At 37.7% G+C, this 7525-nt stretch overlaps 1 long non-coding RNA gene across 3 annotated transcripts; it reads left to right on the top strand.

Moving 5' to 3' along the window:
• Positions 1-544: 544 nt before the first annotated feature.
• Positions 545-3712, top strand: LOC130911799 (uncharacterized). Of its 3 annotated transcripts, XR_009062479.1 has the most exons (9): positions 591-688; positions 1102-1135; positions 1212-1310; positions 2710-2770; positions 2843-2893; positions 3073-3141; positions 3251-3364; positions 3448-3517; positions 3652-3712. It is a non-coding gene; the product is annotated as an uncharacterized LOC130911799 (long non-coding RNA). The 3 variants fall into 3 exon arrangements; XR_009062478.1 differs by lacking the exon at positions 1102-1135 and having other exon boundaries at positions 545-688; XR_009062480.1 differs by lacking the exons at positions 591-688; positions 1102-1135; positions 1212-1310 and adding an exon at positions 1413-1496.
• The last annotated feature ends 3813 nt before the right edge of the window (positions 3713-7525 follow it).

The raw sequence follows: 7525 nt of genomic DNA on the forward strand, positions 1-7525 counted from the left end.
AAGCAGGCACGAGTGTCTCAAGAGTGATTTGGTCGAAGATTCAAGGTAATTATATTTTTCGTATCATACATGCATTTTGAAACGTGAATACAATGGGAAAAATAAGCTGCTACGGCCGCCATATTTGATTTCTCACTAGCATTATACTTTGAAATATTTACATAAAATGAATGATAACTGCCCGTTTTTTTTTTTTTCGCTTTGAACGAATCTTGTTGGAAAGCCCATTGTGTATGTGCTTTAGTTTAATTGTTGCGATGCTGGCCCTTTAAGAAGAGTGAAGCTCGCTAGAGTAACTCTGTCCTCCCTTCACAACAGTGTTGTTCGTTCCCCAAGCATAGACTTCATAATGGTATTGATGGGACACAGGGCCTATTAATAGGGGGCCTATCTCCGTCAAAGCTGACCGAGTGGAAGCACAAAGAGCTTTTTACGTTGAAAAGTCTTGCAAATAAATGATTAAATCCCTGAATTCATTATAAATATGGATGTAAAACAGTCTCAATTATTGAGAGGAGTCTGGCTGCAGCCCGCATCTCTCAGTACCCTGCGCCGCTCTTCTCAGTACCCATCCCGCAGACAGGAAATGACGCAACACCGCAGCTCTCAGTCCCCTCAGACCGGAAATGTCGTCAACCCTTGCGACGAAAACAAGTTACGTTATTTCACCTCTCGCGAAAAAAACACGGTAAGTGGCCGCACTGAAAAAAAGTTTTTAAAAGCGTATGCATGTTTAAAAATGTTAAATAGTTAAACAACACTTGCGGTGAAAATATGAAGTGTTTATTCTGAGTTGAAAAGACCGTACTTATATCTAGTATTCTTAATGTAATTTAAATAATGTCTTCCTTTACTAACTGCATGTGACTTTGCTCTACTTATATTGTTTAATACGTACTGATGAATTCAGCAGCGAATTGGCTAATGCTGCTAATGCTTTTTACATTTTTTTTTCACAATGAACAGTCTTCTTTGTGTAGTTTTCATTATATTGCACTCTTATTTTTCATTATGTACATGGCTGCAATTCGCAGCTCGCTGTTTTTGTTGTTGTATGGTATTGTTGTTTTGCCTTCATTTGTTTTGTCTGGTCCTTTGTAGTTTGAATGTTGTCACATGATCCAAATAGGACAAGGTTGTAATTTTTTCTTGATATTGTTACTCTGCTTAGCTATATATTTTTTCATTATTTTGTTTTTTTTTTTTACTAGCTGCAAGATCACCACCCCATTGGGAAGAAACTAAATCACGACCCCCAAATGGTAGTCTTCCCATGCAGATACAGGGATGTCACACAGATCCAAATGGAAGTAAGTAGCATAAATAGTAATGTACTTTAGATTTTGGACTGTGCTGAACACTTTTTTTTGATAGACATCGAACAAACCCAGAAATAAATAAATAAAACCCACTGTGCAGACAGGTCCAATGGTGACAATATAAGACCATGCCGAGCTTCATGGACGGTTCAAACTCATCCTGCCCAGGAACGGCTGGTATGTTTTTATGTCTGAGACAAATGTTGTGCTCAGTGGAAATCTGGATAGGCTTATTATTCCTTATATTAGTTAACAATTGGACATAATTGATTATTTACTCTTTGTTTATTTAACCAATCAACATTCTCATTAGCTTATGCAAATCTTGAATATAAAGAGGCCAGAAATGGTGTTGATTGTCTAAAAAAAGAAAGTTTGATTGACACGTGCTGACTTTTGGAACGTTGGCCTGAACAATGAAATGGAATCAACTGTGAATTTTGAGGATTTAGTTTCTCTAAAGAACATAATGTCAATTGTACAAATAAGTAAAATGTAACTTTTTGTGTTTGTTTTTTTGCAGATATGAAATGCATATTTATAACTTGTCTAACAAGTAGCTCATTCAAAGGTATAAAAAAGTATTTTTTGGCCTGTGTAGGGTATTATTTTAACTATGTAGCCTACAGAATGCTTGTATGGGCTCATGTAGGTGTCTGCGTACGTTTGTATTTATATAACATATGTCCGTGTGTATAGATTATGTATTTTTCAGGGAAGGACCATATTTGTGGCTGACCCCTATGTTGTTGCAACATGGTGAAAGCCTACAGGATGTGACCCACACATGCATTTGCCTGTAAGGCTGATTAGTAGCAACTACAACTTGGAGCATTGGTTCATTTTCAAAGAACAGTCAAATCATAACAAATTAAATGATCCAAATTCCAATTATTTGTGGGAAGAAAAACCGATCCAATCTTGAGATCAGAGAACTATTGTTATCTCTAATGAAATTCAGTAACCATTCATATTGGCATGGCGTTTCCATGATGATCCAGAATAGCCTTGTTTGGTTTTGAAGGTATGTTCCAGTCGATCCTTTTATGTTGCCCCTTCAATTAAAGCAGAATTGCACTCCAGATGATTCATCCAATCATTTGAAGCAAAATTCTAAAATTGCGAATGTTTTGTTTCAAGGGCGTTGGCCCGGTCTCAACATTGGTAGGGACGAATATAATGCAAATAAGGTTGCTCAAAAGTTGGTGGGGACAACTTTAGCATCCTGAAAACTTGGTCGTGTTATGTCCTACGTCCCTATGCAAACCTACGCCCTTGTTTTATTTGCATGAATCATTTAAACCTGACTGGTTGGTGTTCTTATGCATGGAAACACGTTTGTAATTGTTTAACTACTGTATTTAATATAAACCTATATTTTCAATTGCAGAAAACGTTGACAGTCAATCAACAGGGGGACATGGAAAGAGAGGATTGGAAGTGAAATAGAGGTATTTGTAAAAGTGTGTATATTCATTGATTCAAAACTTGAAGGAAATGACTCGGTTAAATTCTTACGTTAGGGTTTTTCGGGACAGCCATAGGGGAAGGACTGTGGCATCTTCATGTTGATGGTAGGTGAGTTTAACTGTCCAATTTTGTCCTCTGTTATATTTGTATTCATTTATCCATTTGTAGTATGCTCTCTTTGAGTTTAACCATTGTAAAATGAAGTTCACCGAATCATTCAAATTGGGCTACAAAATATCGTTGTCGTTATTCTTTATTTACACTTGTTTTTAATTTTTGTTAGACTGATATGCCAACTCTGAGGAAGTGGTGGTGTATATTGCTAGCGGACAATTTCAAACTTGGGTGCATGGTAAGTCTTTGAAACTGTTGATATGGCATTCATAGGAAAGTAGGTGCACAGCACCTTAATTCTTTGGTGGAAAATGTGGAATACTTATTTTTGTATTTTTTCAACTTAGGTGAGCCACAGGAAAGAGTTTGCCCATTGGACAGACAAGGCAAAAGCATTACTGCAGGGTGAAGTGCCACCAGTCTATCAGCTACAGAAGTGAAATTTGAATATAATTGCTGAGGTCAGCTTTTAAAGACTTTTTAGTGTCCATTACTCTGACGCACTTTTGAACATGTCCCCCTTTATTCACTGATTTATTTTTAGGAAGAGGTGCAACCACAGCTCCTTCAAGTTAGTGGTGGCCCACTCCAAAAAGATACGGCGGGAAAAAATGGTAAGATTATTTATATACCTAGTTTAATGCAATGCCTGAAAAGAAAAATCAAGTATAAAATTAACTAAGCATCATTTTTATTTTACTTATGTAATATTCAAATAGCTCTTTTCTTTCTCTTTTCCAATGAACAGTTTTGGTAAAAGGATTGTGCAAGACAGCACAAAAGCCTCGGACAGGGCTGGGGGGGGGGGGGGGGTGGGGGGGTTCAATGCAGTAGGAGTTCCCAAGCATCCTGCAGATGGAAGAGGATGAGCACGAACTACAATGTCTTGGAGCCATTCAAGTTCTGTTTCAACCATCTGGAAGATGGATTTACCTTTTTTGAGGAGATTGTTGATCAAAGAAAATATCTGGTATTCTCTCAATAATAATAAAAAAATAATAAAACTAAAAAAATAAAGTTTACCACATTAGAACTGGTTGTACTGAGTTCATTTTTCTACACTTATAAATTAGTTGTTTTTTTTCTTTTATCCCAGATGTTAGTTGTAGGTAGTTTTAATTACCTGTGATAAAGGCGGGAGTGCTTGCCGAAAAATGTCAGGTAATTAAAACAACCTACAACTATTGTCTGGGATAAAAGAAAAAAACAACTAACACATGACAACTATTTTGTCATTTCTGTTTGAAATAAAGGTGCCTTTCCTGGAGCAGAAATTTTAATATAGTTTCTGAATTAGTTAATTAGGATCTTCACCCACATGAATGAATTTAAATAGCAAAATGAAAGACAAAATTGGTTTGGTTGCAACATTGAGAGAATATTACGTTTTTGATACATTAAATTGTAATGAAGCTATATTAATGTGTCCGTTCATAAAAATGTAAGGATGACAGCAATTTCTAATAATTCTCAATTGGAGTATATTTTACAATTGACAAACTAAAGTACACACTGTGATAGGTTACATGCGATCTTTCAGTCACCAATTAAACCTTTATTGCAGTAGTGTGTATTTTAATTTTGATGTACTGTAACCGTGTTTTTCATTTTGGTAAAATCAGCAGGCTTTAACAAACTGACCGCGCTTAAAGAGTTAATCTCCCGATTTCACCAAATCAATTTAAGGAGCATGGAAATAAATTATTATTTAAATAATAATGAGTGATGCTGAAACCGAAAATAAAAGACGTGCGAAAAGAAAAGTAAACTAGTATTTACGTTCGAATGGACGCTAACTATTACGATAAAACCGGAAGCTCGGAGGTCGAGCGCTGTTTCATGTTGTCATTTCCGGTCTGAGAGCTGCGATATTGCGTCACTTCCTGTCTGCGGGATGGGTACTGAGACGAGCGGCGCAGGGTACTGAGAGAGGCGGGCTGCAGCCAGACTCTCTTGCAATTATTGGTTGAAAGCAAAAAACAACGTGCAAGTAGAATTATTTTAAGTAAATGTCGAATGTGCTGCTCGTCTTCAAGTCACAGTGTGGTGCCGCCTTACCAAAACAAAGAGCTTTTTACATTTAAATTCTTGTGAATAAATGCTTAAATCCCTCAATACTTTATAGATATGGACGTAAAACAGTCTCGATTGTTGGTGAAAAGCAAAAAAACCATGCAGGTAGAATTTATTTTAAGTAAAAGTTGAATATGCTGCTTGTCTTCAAGTCACAGTCGCGCCGCCTTGCCACAACAAAGAGCTTTTTACGTTTAAATTCTTGTGCAAAAATGCTTAAATCCCTCAATTCTTTTTAGATATGGACGTAAAACAGTCTCGATTCTTGGTTAAAAGCAAAAAAAAAAAAAAAGTGCACGTAGCATTTATTTTACGCAAGTACAGTGGGGAGAGCAAGTATTTGATACACTGCCAATGGGACGATGCTAGTCCGTAGCAGTTAATTTCTCCCATTGATTTTTTTCCACAACGTTTCAAAATGCATGCATGGTAGGAAAAATTTAATAGTTATCTTGAATCCTCGAACAAATCACTCCTGAGACAAACCTTCCTGTTGGTATGCGGTACAGCTTTCTTACTTATTCAACTAAATCTGGCATTACATATGCTGCGTTTGTGAGTTTGTGAATAGCTCCTCTTAATGTGGGTGGCCCCCCGCTTGAAGGGGGGCAGTAGTATGTACCCGAAGTGACCTTTCAATACCATTATGAAGTCTATGCCCCAAGCTACGGTCATGTTTACTTACCATCCGAAAGTTGTGTGTAAATGAGACAAGTAGGTATAGTGTTGAAGTGTGCCTGAACAATGTATGAACAATGGTTCCTCAGCAAATAATCCGTTGCATTCGCTAGCCACCGCAAACTAACCGCTAGCTGCCCTGTGCTAATTGCTAACGCTAATCGTTGGCCCCTCTGACTACATTGTTGAGGTTAATTTTTTTTTTTTTTAAACCTGTCCTGTTCAGCTGTTTGACACAGAGAATGGAAGTCTAAGTGCCCGGATTCTGAACAGTTTTAATGTTTCACATGGAGAGTCTGACATACTCCCATTGTGATCATTCAAAATACCTTTTTATTATGACAAGTTTCTTATGTTTCCAATTCACTCGTCAGTCTAGGTTTCCTGTTAATGTGTTTGCTGATTATTGTCAATGATGAACATTATATGCATTATGTGAGCGGTATATTTATTTATATTTAATGTTGATTGTGTTAATTTAGGTAGATATCTTTATGCAGTATATGCACATGTGTATTATATAACTGATATGTTGCATATGGTTATACTGTATTGCAGAAAACCACACACACCCATCCACATCTTGCCTGGCACGGCCAGACTGTTCTCCCTGTGTTTTTCAAACACTGAGAGAATAGTCAGGGACCCAGTCCATTAACGGCCTCTCGAGCAAGTACAAAATCAATCAACAAATCTGATTTTTTTATTTGCGTGACGTGTTCTTAACGAGCAACGTCACTCTTCCGCGTCGGAAGTCTTCTCCACAACAACACAGATGGCGAAAAGGAGAGCTTGGAGCAAGATATGTTCCAATCCACGGTAAAATCAGTTTTAAATTACCAAAAACACATCGACACAAGTCATTGACAACAGTCTGTCTCGCGCTAGCCATGTTGAATAAAGTCGCCTCTCCTCATATGTTTACTTCCGCGCGCAAGTCTCTCGTCCCGCCCGTCGCTGATTGGTCCACTCTACTGTCTGTTTGCTGTGGCTTGCTCCGCCCTGGAAATTTTATCCACTTAATGGTGGCCAGACTCAATAGCTGGAACAGCGGTGAGTCTGGAGTACCAGGCTAATCCACATCATTCTCTTAAGTAAACAAAAAATAAATCCTGAACAGTTTCTTTGAATTTCTGATCGAATTCACAACATCATAGCGTCACAGGCTTTATTCCAAGCACCCATAGAGAGATCCCAATCCGAATTACCTGTCTTTTTCAATCTGGATTGTTTTACGTTCATATCTATGAAAAAAAAAAAAAAATCAGGGATTTACGCATTTATTCACAAGATTTCTCAACTTAAAAATATTTACATAAAATGAATTTATAACTCCCCGTTAACTCTATTATATAAGCTGCACACAGAATACTTTTCATTGTATCAAAGTGTCATTTTGTCAGTGTTGTCCCATGAAAAGATATACTTAAAAATCTGCAGAAATGCGAGGGGTGTACTAACTTTTGTGATACGCAGTAGATTGCTGTCTTTGTTGTCGCCTAGTAGTAGTACATAATCTATCCGGCATGTGTGTGTACTGCCGTTGTGCACACCTTGTATGGTGAAAAAGTGCGAGCATGACAAATTTGGACTAAAGTTGGCTGTTTTTTGATGGGAAAAACAAAACAAGATCCTCAGCACCCTCTGCTGTGACTGACTTCCAGCGCCCCTGAATGTATGTGTAAGTATTTATAGCATCAGCTAGCTTTCATGGTTCACAAGGAACTGAGATGCATCATAGCAATCCCGGCAGACACAGCCCCGATTCCTCACAGTGCAGATTTCCCAATTTGTGCTCCTGCTGTGACTTGTGGTCCTAATTGTGTCGCAACCTGTGGCAGCAACCTGGCAACAATGAGATGATAAAAAGT

The sequence above is a fragment of the Corythoichthys intestinalis genome, chromosome 2 (assembly GCF_030265065.1).
Source record: "Corythoichthys intestinalis isolate RoL2023-P3 chromosome 2, ASM3026506v1, whole genome shotgun sequence".
In the NCBI taxonomy this organism is placed as follows: domain Eukaryota; kingdom Metazoa; phylum Chordata; class Actinopteri; order Syngnathiformes; family Syngnathidae; genus Corythoichthys; species Corythoichthys intestinalis.